This window comes from Hermetia illucens, chromosome 5 (assembly GCF_905115235.1).
Source record: "Hermetia illucens chromosome 5, iHerIll2.2.curated.20191125, whole genome shotgun sequence".
Lineage (NCBI taxonomy): Eukaryota > Metazoa > Arthropoda > Insecta > Diptera > Stratiomyidae > Hermetia > Hermetia illucens.
In genome coordinates, this window is record NC_051853.1 from 39,173,225 (window position 1) to 39,189,410 (window position 16,186).

General features: G+C 40.4%; 1 protein-coding gene across 2 annotated transcripts in view; it reads left to right on the top strand.

Moving 5' to 3' along the window:
- LOC119657514 (mushroom body large-type Kenyon cell-specific protein 1) overlaps positions 1 to 16,186 on the top strand; it is a 315,414-nt gene that overhangs the window by 61,088 nt on the left and 238,140 nt on the right. Inside the window, exon 3 of one of the 2 annotated variants that reach the window (XM_038064453.1) lies at positions 7,443 to 7,461. The exons of the other annotated variant lie outside the window; for it this stretch is intronic. The gene's annotated coding sequence lies outside the window, so the exon portion shown is untranslated. The remainder of the gene's footprint in view (positions 1 to 7,442; positions 7,462 to 16,186) is intronic. 2 annotated transcript variants of the gene reach the window in all.

The window sequence follows — 16,186 nt, forward strand, 5'->3', positions numbered from 1 at the left end:
ATGCTCTGGGTTTGCGAAAGCATACGCCCTATATTGACTTGCTTTCTATACACGATCACGCGTCCGGGTATCCTATTAACGAGGTTCCTGAATTAATAATATGTCCGGAACCTCAGCTTTGATTAGCCGGTTCATTATAGAATGGTAAACCTATTTTGCTGAAAGATTATTTGGATTTCCTTGCCCTGTCAGCTGCTTGCTTATGTTCTTTAACGTCAGCTGAGCCGACCCAAGTTGCCTTTTTAGTCCCTGTCTTCTAGTGTTTCAGAGTTTTGTCATCCATTTGCGTAACAAGGGTCACATCGTTTCGATTGCGTTTGCAGCCGATGGTGTTCAATTCTTTGCTTTTGGGAATCACTTTCTTAGCCTTCAAGTGGCCAGTTTCTCTAGACCTAGCACCTACGATATTTGTATTACGGACCGAGCAATCAATCTTTAGTGCAACAATATGTGAAGTGTTCACACCTCCGCACCTGGTGGTGGTCTTACGTTAGCACCCGCCGCGTTGGCCTAACCCAGTCTTCTTAAGACCCGGATTGGGTTGGTGACAACAATGGCAGCCCTGCTGTGACTAGCACAATGGTATCAGCTTTAACTGATCGCAGGCTCAGTTTTCATAGCAGTGGATGCAAGACTCACCTAAAGCTTCAACCGCACTCGGCACTCGAGTTGTGCAGCGCAATTCCAAGCTTGAGCCTACAAGGAGCTGTGCCTGTGATGTAGGGCACAACCCCCATTGAACTCCCACAATAGGCCTAACTGCAAATAATTAGGCCGAGAATACATATATCCCTCAAAAATTTTACTGAGACGTATGAACTCGGAGGGCTACCCCGGTTTCTATGGTACTAGATAACCTCTGCTGAAACTTCGTAGCCGTAGCCACCTCCGATGAGTCCCCGTGTAGACTTGGGTCAGATCAGCCAAAGTCTTCAAGCATTCGCCTACTGGATCAGCAAGTCAATGTGAATACAACGTTCTCCAATACCTCCACGCAAAAATTCTCCTTGGCCACTTGGTGTTGACTTGGTGGACAGGGTTGTTCCCCGTTTGTTTTCTCGTTGACTCAGAATACCAATTGGATTGGGCTACGAAAAGAAAGCATTTTGACTATGCAGATTGAATGTTGGTGATTTGTAAGAAGATAAAGGAAATTTTCTCGAAAATTTCTTGATGGTCGCTCGGGGATTCCAAATTGACACACAACTAGACTAAAATGTACCAGTAGCTGCCTTCAAATTTACTTCCAAGAGAAATCTTCTTAGCGTTCATCGCTGCTACTACACTATACTTCTAGCTATTCTTATCGTTTTGGGAAAGCTAACATCACTAGTCGAGTTGCATTTATGCGGTAGAATTCTCTATCCGCAAACTTTCGGGTTGTTACGTGACTAGATTTTCTGCTTATGATTGCGAAAAGATGCGAGGTAGGCCCTCCAGAAACCATAGTAAAGAGTAGATTACTTGGTGCCCTGGAACGAGAGGCTGACATCCTGAGACTGCCCTCTGATCAACATGTGGATCATCTTCCCCTGCAGCAAACAATAAAGCCTAATGTTTCCCCCGGGGGTTAAGGTCATCATACAAGATTCATCGCTGCGAGCTGTAGATGATTCAGAACATTAGAACATCGTTGCAATTACCTTTAAGGATTCCCATTCTAACAAATAGAGACTTATGGTTTACGTGGAGGTGATTTCCATGAACTCAGTTACGCCGAACTACCTTACTTGCAGCTGTTACTTCACCCACAGGCAACAACCGGTATCCGGTCTAGGCCTGCCTTAATAAGGAATTCCAGACATCCCGGTTTTGCGCCGAGGTCTACCAATTCGATATCCCTAAAAGCTGTCTGGCGTCCTCGCCTACGCCATCGCTCCATCTTAGGCAGGGTCTTTTTCTTTTCTTTTCTTTTTCTAACATAGATATTGCCCTTATAGACTTTCCGGGTGGGATCATCCTCATCCATACGGATTAAGTGACCCGCCCACCGTAACCTATTGAGCCGGATTTTATCTATAACCGGACGGTATCGCTCATAGATTTCGTTATTGTGTAGGCTACGGAATCGTCCATCCTCATGTAGGGGGCCAAAAATTCTTCGGAGGATTGCCAAGACAAGGTTTTTAAAATTGAGGGCGGCTGGTATTCGAAATTTGCTATTTATAAACACCTCCTAACGCCGCCGTATTCTCAGCCTTCGTCACGGGTTATCACCCTGGTTTAGGATTTAAGGTCCAATTCCCCAGGATCTTACCTCCACCACGATAAGGTCGTCGGTGTAACTCAGAAAAGGAAGTATTTCTGTTTTTATAGGTAAAGCCTATTATTATTATTAGTGTAGTTGTAGAAATACTATATTGATCCCGGAAGATTTGACAAGCAGGACGTGTATAGTTAAGTTTAGAAATCAAATTGGGCCGGATTATAATAAACTTTTCTAATAATTTTGTGCCTTAAAAATTACTTTCTGGGATAGTACTATCATCATTAAGGATTCCTAGAATGATATCCTAGTCTTAAATTGATTTCATTTCTTTTATTTTCAGAATATAGACCCTCAATGCAGAAGCCTAATGAAATCAAATTAAGTAGACGCAATTATTTGTCTCCTGTATCTAAACATAATCAATCAACTAAAAAGGAACTTGTAATAAAGAGCCGCAGTTCTTCTCTATAAGTTTTCAATAATAATTTATTTGAGCTTTGTTTAACTCCTACGCACCTTTCATTGTTTACTTCATCTCTGTGCATAGACAAATGTAAAGAGGGAGCAAGGATAATTATGTCATATATGGGTATATTGCTTCCTAACAGGAGGTTCACAGTCTATGCGTTGGACTGAAATGTCTGTCCTCGTTTTAGTGCGTAAGCGCAAATATTAAAAAGGAACTTTCATAATTACTGTCTATTGAAATTGAGCTATAGGGATCAGTATATGAACGCCAATATGAAAATAAATATACTGACGTATGGTTCTGTTCACGGCATTCAATAATGGAGACTTTTTCGCCGGTGCGAGTTTTGCAAAGTAAAAAGAAAGCCTTTGAAAGGAACTAGTGTTTGATGTTCAATCAAATAAAAGCAGGATAATAATTTAAAAGTAATTTTTCCTGAATTTGGGCAATTTAACGCAGCTGCCCAGAGAGTACTTATTTATAATAAATAACTTTCAACATATAATGTTGATTGTTTTGAAGATTGACCAACTTAGCTACGAGATTTGCAACACTCTAGTCTGCCATTGAGCACAACAACCTATTCGATTGATTATATGGATTTTGACATCCCCTCGACATGATGGGCCCCAATACAACTGCACACCCGATGAGGATGGAGCGTGCCTCTAAAGTTAAACTTGGTATTTGGGGTCCGGTCAATTCTAACCAGCGGTGAAAATAAAACACACATTGATTCCCCGGCGGTTAGTCTTATCGAGAATTATCTTTCGTATATGACTTTTTGGTATAAGACAGGTGATGGACCCAAGGCGCACAGGGATACCACAAGGTTCGATGCTAAATCCTCTAGTGTATTAAAGTTTCGCGCTTCTCATCCGGAAGAGCCTTCTATCTTCGAAGAGATGAATGGTCCGCTATTCTTTGGAAAATATGGAAAATCGGATATCAAGGCAAAGTTAAAGGCATTGGAGATACACATCCGAAGTTGGCTATTACGCTAATTTGAGGTTCAACGTTCATTCATGTTTGTAAAAGACCAGCTAATACCTCTGTAATGAATAGAATGTCAACTGCCGAAAAACAGTCGAAGTCAAGCAATTCATCCTGCTGAATGCGTCGTTCATATACATTTAGTGACTTTTGACGAGGCGGCACCAATTATAGTTTAAACCTATAACCGGCAGAAACTGTATTATGATTCTTACTTCCAAGTGTTTCAATCTGGCATCTGGTATTAAAAATTCTCCCGGGTGCTTAAGCCTGAACTTAAACCGGACACTTTCCCAGAACATGTGTGGAGGTTAAATCACTCTTTTCATATAATCCACAGACAGTGTCGGTAGATATCCTTAGCTTCCCCCTGTGATAGTTTAGCCTACAGTGACCAGTGAGCATTCTCACTATGATCCAGAGGTTCTTCTCGGTGAGGTTTAAAAAATCTTTCGAGTGCTTGGGTTCGTATTCCCTCATGAGTTTCCTGTATTGTTCCATTCTGTTAAGTCCAGCCAAAAATTTCTCCGAGTACATAATTCTCCTTCAGTTTTCAAGGCAAAGACATTGATGAATGAACCCATTTGGAATTTTAATAGCCGCTTGGCTCTCGGTTAAAATAGCAATGATCTGCCCCCTATAGTTCTTTTCGAAGTTAATGGCGGCATACCTACTGATATCTATAAGGTATGTTTCCGTATGAAATATACTGGTGTGCTTAACCATTAGTTTAAAGTATGTTTTCCTAGGACCAATGATCCCGGCACCTAGCCCCTCTGCTGTAAGGGATCAGTCAGTACACCAGGCAATCAGTTGCTGATTTAAGCCATACGCCAATGTCACGCTCTCCCAGTTTGCCCCGTGGATCCAATGTGCATCAAACTTCTTACCGAAGTGAAGCCTTGTTGTCATGTTACTCCTTGGTATCAGTATTCGGGATGTCGACTAGAACGAATATAAATTTTCCATCCCTTTCCCCTCCTTGCCTGCATCTGGAGAGGAATCAATCACAGTAGTACTTCTAAGGCTGCTGTTGGGCAAGTTTTCATTGTCCCACTGATAAATACGCTAGCCAGCCTTTGAAGTTTGTGTAATCCCTTCCTGTTAACTTACCTGCATAGGCAATGCATCTTTTGTGCTGGAAAAAAAAATAATATAAAGGCTTATGGACAAAAACAGTTTTGAAATTGATAATCCCATTTCTGATTTCCGGGAATGAACTGAGGGGAATCATACAGTAACAAACAATTAACTTACGCTGTTCCTTACAGGACACGGAGACTATCAAGGCGGCAAAAGCACCGCTTTAGAAGTCAGTAGTTGCAATTGCTTCATTAAAAGAGCGTAACCTTGATATAATTAGCTTTTTTAAGTGTAGCAGGATTTACAGGGAACTTTCCGATTCCATCTCCTATTTTATGACTTTCATTTTTTAAGCCTTTTAGCTGTTATTAGAGTTATTTTTCAGGACTAAATTGTCCTTTTTTTAGAATTTTCAATTGAGTAAATCTAGTCAGTTCTGAAGGGCAATATACTGAACTTTCCAGTGAATTTATTTTCTTTTCCTAAAACCCACTACCACGTTGTTCTTTCGCAAACTAAAATTAAACGAAATTGATTATCTCTGTTTACATAGCGACTCAAGCATCCACAGAATAAGCGTTTTCAGCCATACGTATCTCCCTTAAATCAGCTTCAGTTGGTCTTTTCCCTTTGTAAACCTAATACCCCAAAATAGCGCGCGCTCTGTATCTTCATATTCAATCGGGTACTCAGATCTTCCATTTTGCCATCAATGGGTGTAACTCATTTATTTTGTCAACCCTCATGCATTTTGTCGTGAAAATTTAAGGTATCCATCGGGAATGTGGAAAGAAATACAGAATTTAAACGTAGTGTTTAACCGGAAGCTCAAAAAATAAATCAGTCCAAAAAAATCTGATCATATCATGTGAAGAATTTTCGGCTTGCATGTGAATACTTGTTATTTCCGCTACAAACGCCTGAACCAAGAGGTAACAGGAGCATCGACTTTGATGATAAAGGAAGCAATGCATCAGAAAACTAAGAAGATATTTACCATAAAACATATTTGATTTCATCTGAGAGTTGCCCACTTGATCACAGCTGTGAGCAGAGTGGCACCCCCTCATTGATAGCGATGGATGAAATTCTACGGATGTTAGACTGGAAAGGAGTGAAAGTGGTGGCGTCCACCAACGACTTGTTCATTTTGGTGATGCTTCCCTCGGTTACGAACGAAATCATGGACTGGTTATAAATACAGCCAAAACGGAGTTGATGCAATCTACCACCATGGCAAGGGTGTCCGATTCCACCTTCTGTGGTAAATGAGCAAAGATTGACTTTTCCTCCTGTAAGGCTGGGTGTATTTTTGAATTTCAAGCTGAATTGGGGCCTGAACTTAGGGTTAGGAAAGCCTTTATGACCTTCTATGCCTGCAAGAGGACACCTTTGTAAAGAAACAGGGTCTTCAACGAGGATGACTCTCTGAATATAGCCTTCCTTATTGGTCTGTGGTGCGGGAGTTTTCTGAAGTACTCAAATCGTGGTCGAGTCGAATGGTCCTTCTGAATTCACAAGTGAAAATGACTAAGGCATGATCGGAGCCCCGACAGCCAGGAAATCATTAAGGTTTGGTATGTAGTGGCAAAATCCTCCATGTATTGGGCAGGAATATGATAAATTGTCTGGGCGGCGCGCACAAAGTCAAGGTGACTTTGGATTCTAGGTCGTCGACATATAGAGGCAAAAGAGGGGCTGACGAACTGGTCGGGCAAGACTCTGCTCTCGACAGTCCCTTGGTGGGCGCAGTCGGCGTCCTGCTAGAGACTGTCAGAAATGGAATCTCCCACTAGTTAAGAGCCGCTGACGTCAGAAGGCGAAGGATCCCCGCTTGCGCCAAGTCAAAGAGGATTGGCCCCACTGTCGCAAGACCAGATCGTAAAGGGTTTTTTGTAAGACGAGTGGACATCCATACAGGATTACAGCTGCTGCATTGGACACTAGCCTGTAGGTGATCATGTCGTCGGACTTGGCATTCCATACAATTCGCTTGACGAATGCTGCTGCTATGTTAGAGACAGGCTGTGGAGGCTAGGTAAGCAATTATTTGGGAACTACAAAGAGATCGCTAGTTACAGGAGTAAAGTTGCTATCCTAATCGTAAAACCATCAGACTGCCACTGAATATCTGAGATCTCCTAGCAGAGAGTTAATGGCGCTCATAGATTACAATGCGAAATTTCTCGGTGCGGCCCTTCCACCACGTCTGCAATTTTATTTTCTACAAAGATATTTCTTGTTTAACTAAATTACTCCGCCGTATCTCCTGCCAGCTCTTTCAGTCCGTTCCATATAATATAGTTCAATGCCCGAGGATAGCTCTCCTGGAACTGATCCCTTAGAAAGATGCACCAGTAACTGCTCCTCCCACACCCTTGGGCAACCGCTCACTTGGAAGCACTGATGGAACTGGAATTAAATTCATCTGGTTTTGCTTATAGAGCCCCCGTATTCCGTCTAGCTTTGTGCAACCAAAAATAATCTCACTCACCGTCACATCGTTTCTTAACTGTGATAATTAGGCATGCGAGAAGCTTTATTTTTCTCTAGCCTTGGCATAACATTCTAACATATATGCTCGTTCCGAAAAATTAGCACCAACTACTTTCCTCGTCAAATTTTATATTTATCCTGACTCGAATGACATTCATTTTTGACATGCAAGAAACTTCTTTTCGCTTACAGATATGCAGCACATGTACACGTGAGCATAGAGATATCACAGGCTCTGCTTATAATATTAATAATTTGCACTGGTTTTCCAGGTATTTCTTTTTAGAGTTTTGTGTAAAACAAAACCTTATTAAAACCGGTTTATTTTCTGTTTGTCTGTCCGTCTGTCTGTCTGTCTTTCATTCACACGCATTTTTCTCAGAGATTGTAGCAGCAATTGACACCGAATTTAGTTGAAAGGTGGAAACTTTGAACGCTTATTCATATAGTGAGTTACATCCTGTTACGTCGAGTTAAAGAGGAGGTCCCCATACATAGAAAAGGGTGTAATTTTTTTCACTAAATATAGTTATGTGGAATATCAAATGAAAGGTCTCGTTTAGTACTTTCCGAAACTGGTCTTAGTTTTGACATTTGTTGGAAAGACGTGGAGTTCGGGGGGTCGAAATTGATCATTTATTTAAAGCGGCCGTTCTCAGAAACTGCCCAAACGAAAAATCTGAAAAAAAATCAAGAGGCTGCCAATATATGTGGCTAGGCTCCGAAATACCTTCCATACCGATATCCCTTCAAATAAAGTTAATAATAGTATATTACTATAATTTTCAGTAATTGGCTGCAGAACCTCCTTTAAATTTATCCTAGCACCACTAGCAGCAATGTAGGCTATAATATAGAGCTTGATCCTACCAAGTTTGATGGAAATCGCACTATTACTAATAAAGTTAAAATAGGTAAAAATTGTTACTGCTTCGGAAATTCAAGGTTTTGAATGCCAATATCACCTGAAAGTGAATATTTTAAACCTAATACATATATGCGTATTTTACGAGTTACGTACTAACGGGACAAATTCACACTCAAATGTTTTTATAAAAGAAATACACAAAACCTTTCATGCCCGAAGCGTCCAGCTTCCGATAGTGCGACCTATTTTACTTCTGATTTCTGTTCCGATCCAGAACGTCATGACCTCTCGAATTTGATAAACTTGGAGCTCTTAAATTTTTTAGGCATTAAGAAACCTTGCTTTAAACCCTTCCATGTCAACCATCCTTTTTTAGTGGCCCCAAGGTCTTCTGTTTCCATTTGTTTGGGTCGCAGTTCACCTGTCTGATAAACTTTGCACTTCTTGACACAATTTGATGGGGTAATATAGGAACTATGAATGACAATGAAGGGGGGGGGGGGGGGGGGGGTTTAGGGCTCACATATGTGCAAAGGAGAAAGCTTGGATTTTTTCGCCCCTGATTTGAAACACTTTTCAGATTTAATGGGGAAAAGGTGAGCACTAGGTTTAATAACACAAACTCGGAAACTACTTATCATAATAATATGGTGCCAACATATAAAGTTTGAGCCGCAAAATATATGCATCTCATTCCTATACCAACAGAAATATACTTTGAAAATTTACTGGAAAACTACCGCACAACAGAAAAGTCATAATATATGATTCGAGACTAGAAAATTTGCTGTAAATCTTAGTATTATTAACAAAGTTGAAATAGAGGTTATTGATATTAATTTACTGCGCTCCAAAGGTGAACTTCAATAGAGGAATAAAGTCTTGGCTACTCGTAGTGGATATTGTCGGTGTAGTGTGTATTTCGTCAATAAATTACAACGACACCGGCTAAGCCAGGCAACTCGGGTGGCTTGTATATTATAGACTTTTGAGTGTACCCATGTTTTCCACCTCCATTTTGGTGGTTATTTTATACCTTGTTGACGGAATACAGATTGGATCAACAATCTCCCGCTGTATCTTGGTCCGGAGGTATCATAACACCCCAGCGACACAGTAAAGTGAATGAACTGCCGTAAAAGACTGTTGAAAAATAGTAAACAATTGGACTTTAACTACGATTAAGCGAGATAGACGTGCTCGTGAGTTTCTTACATAAGAAAGCCACAGAACCTTTCATTCCTGTAGTACCTAGCTTCCAGTTTCCTGGTTGTATGAAACTGCATATAGATTTCAGTGCACCCTCATATTCAAATTTCACAGTTTCTTGGATTCTTTAGAGAGGTCAGGAATGTCAATGCTCAACTCCAGATTGTCTCCTGCCCATATAACTTATTATTATTTATTACAAAACAGTGCATCTTTGCTATATAACTACTTCGTAGAATAATTTTATCTTTCATTTCGACGAAGAACAAAGCAGCGAACAACTTCTCCTGCCACCTGAGGTGCAAGATGATAGTTTAGGTAATTATAGTACCTTCACCACCATCTCTTGTGCTTTGCATTTCATATCTAATCACCAAAATCAAAGCAATCTTGATTGATAGTGCATTGATAAGTCGATGTGCAAGGAAATGTGCAATTCGTACCAGAAAAAAACCAGTAATTGGAAAACTTTGGATGTTATACGGTAATTTTAGGAAATTAACCTTGATGCCTGTTTTACATAGAATTATTCAAGGTGTGTTTTTCCTTCAATGGAAAGCCTTTGATAGCATAAGTTTATTGCATATAAGCAAAAAAACTATCCGAAAGTGTAAATCTATCCAACCAGGACTGGAATGGACTTCTATGAGGTCACTAGTATCAGGTCTACCGTATTGTACTAATCCTGCAAGTATTTTCATAATTGTTACAACTCCTTTCTTCCAAATTGAAAAAAAAGTTAGCAAATAAGGATTATTTCATTTCAATACAAACTGTCTGCTCTGCGGTGGCAACTGAGCTCCATCCTAGCTCTCCATATCTCATGAGTTGTATCTTTTGCACCCAGCCAGAAGCAAAGTGCAACCAGTTATTATTATTACTATTGAAACTCTGGCATTCTATGGGAAACAACCGGTTTGTTCACCTTGGTCTTAAGTTACAAATTGCCTACTTCATTCATAAAGCCAAGAAGTCATCGAAGTACTAGTTCATGTCCACATCTATTTAGTTATATGAATGTGCATTGCATATATCCACATAAGCTAGCTTCACCTTTAAAATAAAAATGAAATTAAAAAAGATAGTTGAGTTATTATGATTTTATAGTAGAGAAATAACAGTAAAAAATTTAGTAGAGAAAAAGGAAGACATTTTGAAGCAATTATATCATTTATCAATTATGAATTGAAACCAATCTACAGCAAATCTATGACTATAATCCATAAGGATACATTTTCAGATGGAGGCCTTAATGCAATTATAGATAGTTTAAATAATTTTTGCATCCTTTCACTTGGAAATATTTAAGCTGAGTAGAACTCCATTAGGCGAGCTACAGTGGTCTTAAATATAAAATCTGGATCAAAATCGACTACGCAGTCCAACCAGCTCCACTACTGAAATAAAAGTACTTTTAAATATAAATTAAAGGGTGTGACTTGTATGAGCACCATAAGTCAACATTCCTAAGCAATCAAGTGGATAGTAAATGAAAATCCGGAAGTAAGACATAGCATTAAAATCAGGTTCATGCTTCATCTGTGTCGGCTGTTGATTATATGCCTTAACTGTATAAAAGAGTTGCTCTATTTTGTGACGCTGAAAATAATATAGATATTTTGGAAGGCGAGGTAGAAAACCACATAACAGCTATGATCGCACGACAACGACACCTATGCCCCATTACTTTAGTTCGCTGAAATGCGCTTTATTTACCTCCGGGGTTTCCCGAGAACCCTACACTCTGCTTTAGCTGCTGCTCGCCAGATCTTCCTGGGGGACCCACGGGACGGTCATCTAGGGAGAATGAGTCACACCGCATGGCGTACTCAGCAATGGAACTGTCGCGCCTCCTTAATGCTTGAACCCAAGGTAAGTCGAGTCATCCTTCGATCCAATAAAATTTTCCGAAATTGCAATTTCTCGGAGCTTCGAAAAAGGGACTGGTGGCTGATGCGTCAATATAAGGAGAAGGATTCCTGATTGGTTTGGGGACCATCAAATCTTCCATTCCGAATGATAATAATCCAATTAAAGGATATTCCTTAAGTATCTGAGCAGAGACATTGGAAATTCTTTGGCCATCCTGCCTGCAACTGACGTGATCACGTACTTATTTTCGTTTCTTGCGGAAGTAAGAACATAGGCTAGGTGTTTTGTTTTCAATCGTATTGAATCCTTGTGATGCTACTATTGAAGTTTTCGGAGGATTTGGGATTGGGGTAGGGTTTTCGTCAAAGGCTCCTAAAGAATTAAATTTTTGGTCCAAGAGACTCGAAAAATTTCTCAAATTAGTAGTGAATAATGCTAAATCATGGCTGATAGTAAACTGAGACTATGTGGAGTTTATCTAATTATCGAAGCCAATTTTTGCTCCTCGGAGATCATTTTTGATTAGTTGCTTATCATGTAAAGAGTGTTTAACCCCTGTTTTTGATTAATATCCCGGTTCGTTCATAGGTATTTATATTGTAGAGTCTCCAGCCAAAAAGTTTCTTAGATGTTTTTTCGTGGTGGATTTGTCCGAGAATTCTGTCATCTAGTCGATTGGAGCTACGACGATGTTGTCATCCTTCACGGTATTTGTACTTCTTGAGAATATATAAGTAGCCGCAAAAGAGGAAAAAAAACATAAGCCTACTGCTATCCCAAAAGGATTGGTTGCAGCTTAGAAGTGCAAAAAGTGTTAAATCAAAACTGCAACCTGTGATTCTATAACGGATACAAACTAGCTGGATGCTAAAAAAGGGACGAAGACGGCTACAGTTTCTTTCCAAGGCAGAGACAGCGTCTGCCCTGATAAGAAACCATAGCTGTCTTCGCCAATCAATTGATGCGGACTTAGGACTCCCCAATCTCTAAAAAAGTTGTCTAGTTCCGGCCAAGCTTTGGTCTGAACTGTAGGCGGATTTACGTTCATTATAATTCGTGCCCTTGTTTTGTTTTGCGAATTATAAAAGGGAGTGTATAACATCTACGTGCCGCTTTGGTCACGCTGGTCCCAGCGCAGAGGTGAGGGAGCGTCTGAAGAGTTGCTTCAGCCCTGATAAGAAACCGTAGCCGCCTTCGTCCCTCTTTTAATTTTGGAAACGTGGGTATTAAACCAAAAAAGAGAGGTCCGTGGGGGGGAGCATCGAGCACCATCCAGTCCGTCGATTTCGATGCTCTGTTTACTGATGCAGATAGGATGACCCGTCAGAATGAGGAGTTTGGTTTTTCTGGTTTTTATATTCAGTTAGTTCTACCTGCCTCTCTTTTCTCCTTCCTATCTTTCCAGACCCATTTGACCAAGATCCATTATCCAGTAAGAACAAATAAATGACATTAGTGCAGCCGAGATGTTTGAGGAAAGATGCGATGATCCATTCTCCAGACAAAGCAGCTTGAAGAATGTCACTAATGAGAAGAAGAAAAAACCCTGAACTCCGCTTGGGCCTAAGCCGGTACCTCTTTTGTTGCGCACATCCTGGAAAAACTCCTAAATCTACTGCTGATCCCAAAGGCGCAAAGTACTCTATCGGTCAGAAAGCGACACCTAGGTCAAAAGAGGGCCTTGAAGTGGCCGTCATAAACAACCCGACATGGGGATCGCATCTGCTTGCACTTGAGTTTCAAGTTGCCATTGCCCCATATTGCCCCAAAAGGGAGAGAACTATTCTCCAGACCCCCAGGATCTTCCTTGGCCTAGACCAAGAATGTCCAGCTTACATAGTTAGAATTACCTCTTGAGTTGGATAAAGCGAACATTCTTGAGATCCTCGATACCGTTGTCGAGGAGCATGAGCACATTCCAGAAATCAGTGATAGCTCGTTTTCCAGAGCCAAAGGTCATAGCCGTGTGGCGAGTTGTTCAAAGTGGTCTTTCAAACTTGTGCTATATAAAATGCTTATTAGTCGACTTAACTTGAAGCCTCCGTTATCCTAACAGTTTCCTACCAAGCAGCTGCTTTCTACTCGAAAGCACTAACAAATCCAATGAGTAATAAATTCTCACAGTTACCACAGAAATTTTCTTCACGTATCCCTGAATCTGCCATCATAATCAGGTAACCTGACAAATGTGATGTAATTGTAATCCCCGATAGGGAGGACTACCAAAGTAATTAACTAGCTGGTCTACTCAGAATGAGACCTGACCTGATTGAAATAAAGCAATCCACGATTCTTGCTCTCGTCAACAGAGAAATTTACCATGTGTATATAGTCTTCTCACAAAAAAGTTTTAGTCAAAGTCAAAAAGTGCTCTTTAGGGAACATTGCTATAAAGTTTAAGGACTGTCTGAACCATATGAAAAATTGCAATAATCAGATTTGCAATGAATATTTGTAACTTTCCTCCGAAAGGAGCATTCCGCAGCAGATTGTGGATTGCCTTCATTAATTTTTCCGCCACCCTCTAAGATGTTTCAGAGGCTAGCATGTGGTCCACGATAATTTCGGGTGTCAAACGTGTCCCGGCCTCAATTTCTACCTCCGTTCTGTGTGCTGCGAACCGCGGACAGTTAAAAACAACATGCTCCGCATTCTCCGGAATCAACATGCATGCCAGGCAATACGGGGAGTCGTCACGCTTCGAAGCGTATGTCTGTCTGTTTTCCTGTCTGTCTATCTATCAGTCGCACGCATTTTTCTCGGAAATGGTTGTAGCGATTGATACCGAATTTTGTGAAAAGTTGGGAACTCTGAATGCTCATACATACAGTGAGTTACATAATACAACGTCGAATTTAAGAGAGAGTCCCAATAGATGCAAAAGGGGGGTGTATTTTTTTTTTTCATCAAATATAGTCATGTGGGGTATCGAATGAAACGGCTTGGCTAGTACTTTTCCAAGTCAGTGTTAGTTTCGACATTTGTTGGAAAGATAGGGCGTACGGGGGTTGGAAGTGATCAGTTCTCTAACGAACCTATTCTCAGAAACTACCCAAACGAAAAAATCTGAAAAAAATCAAGACGCTGCCACTATATGGTGGCTAAGCTCCGAAATACACTTCATAGCGATATCAGTTGAAATAAAGTTAATAATAGTATATTACTATATTTTTTAGTAATTGGCAGCAAAACCCCCCCCTTAAATTCATCCTAGTACCGTTGCAGCAACGTAGGCTATAATAAAAAGCATAATCCTACCAAGTTTGCTGGAAATCTCACTATTACTAACAAAGTTACATTAGGTCAAAGTTGTCGCTTCTGTTCAAATTCAAAACTTTGAATGTCAATATCACTTGATGGATATTTTCACATAATAAATGAATATATTTCGTGCTAGGTTCAAATGGGACAAACGCACACTCAAATATCTTTATGAAAGAAATACACGAAACCCTTCATACCTGAAGCGTCCAGCTTCCGATTTCCCGACTTGTTTTTCGGTGATGGAGGTTCGACATGCCCAACGATACAACCAGCTGGTAGAACCTAAACCGGTGGATGCCGATCACCAAATGCTTGTAATGTGGGCTTATATATATCGTTTCGATTTACCCCTTGGCGGGGTATAGAGTGTTAACCACACGTACGTCCCATCGTTCACGATTACCTGAAATGCACTTCAGCGCTTCGGCACACTAAAATCCAAATAAATTGTTTAATAGATTCTGGGTCCACGACACCCACATTGGGCGCCAAATTAGAAAAGTTGCTCTCTCAACTGGTAGATAAAAATTCAATGGTCAATTAATTCCAACGATAAAAAAGTAGAATTCTTGACCATATTCAATCATCCTGACATTATCATCCCAAAATTTACCCTAAAGTATCAACATTTTCGCTGCCCTAGACATCAATCTGCATAGATTATGCTCCAGCTTGCGAGCCCACTCCGCAGTTTCTAATTAATATCTTAGTTAACCTTCACTAAAAATAACAACGGCATTGCATAGAGAGTAGGCCTCAAATGCAAGCAAAAAGGTACCTGCATATTAAATCAAAATGTCCTCCGGCCATAAAACAAGTTCTCATCAGCCACCGCAACTTGTTCTGCACTTTTCATCTAGTCGTTGCGAATCTTGCGCGCCGGACTAGAGTTGAAGCCAAAATTACGCGACCATTAAGCGCCGCTTGCATGTCTAAATCACTTTAATCACATGCTGAACAACTGCATTCAATCAGGCTAAGTGGCATGTAGGCTATGAGTACATCTAATAGTTTGTACTTAATTCTCGGTACTTATTACTTAGTGCTCAGCACAGAAGTCTTGTCGATGGTTTTGGAGGTTCCAAGCAATTTTGTGCATACAAGACTCACAAAAGTGCATTGGTTGAATGGAATGGCTGCAGAAGATCAGGCTGATAATATGCTTGGGATAACAAACAATATCTTGGAGCATGCCACCACCGGTGTGGTCAATGCAGTCTTCAGTGCGCAAACTGACCCTATTCCACAGCTTACACTTTGGAGCTGCGTTCCAAGATGCAGAAATGAGCTTCGATCCTAGGGAACATGATAAGAGAGGGCTACATTTTTTTAATGAAAACTGCATCTCGAGCCATACTTAATAGATCATAAAGATATTATCATTGGATCCAATGTATCTGAATTGCGGTTGCGCTGGACTCCATTGACTTCCATTCAGTAATATAAGCGTTGGCCATCGATCCAAGAGTCAGTTGCAATTAGACAGAGTATGCATCAAATTTTAGTAGATTCCTAGAAATTCTTGGTGTCAAATGATATGAAATCAAAATCAACGGATTGAACCCCCTTGGTTCGCGCTTAGAATGATCCGAGGGGGCATGCATTCTAAATTCTTGAGGGACAACCATTATTAGCACCAACACATTTTCTGAATCAATCTTAGAAACCGTTTCCTCATGACTGAGATGTTTATACGCTTGTTTTCTATAATTAGCACAATTAG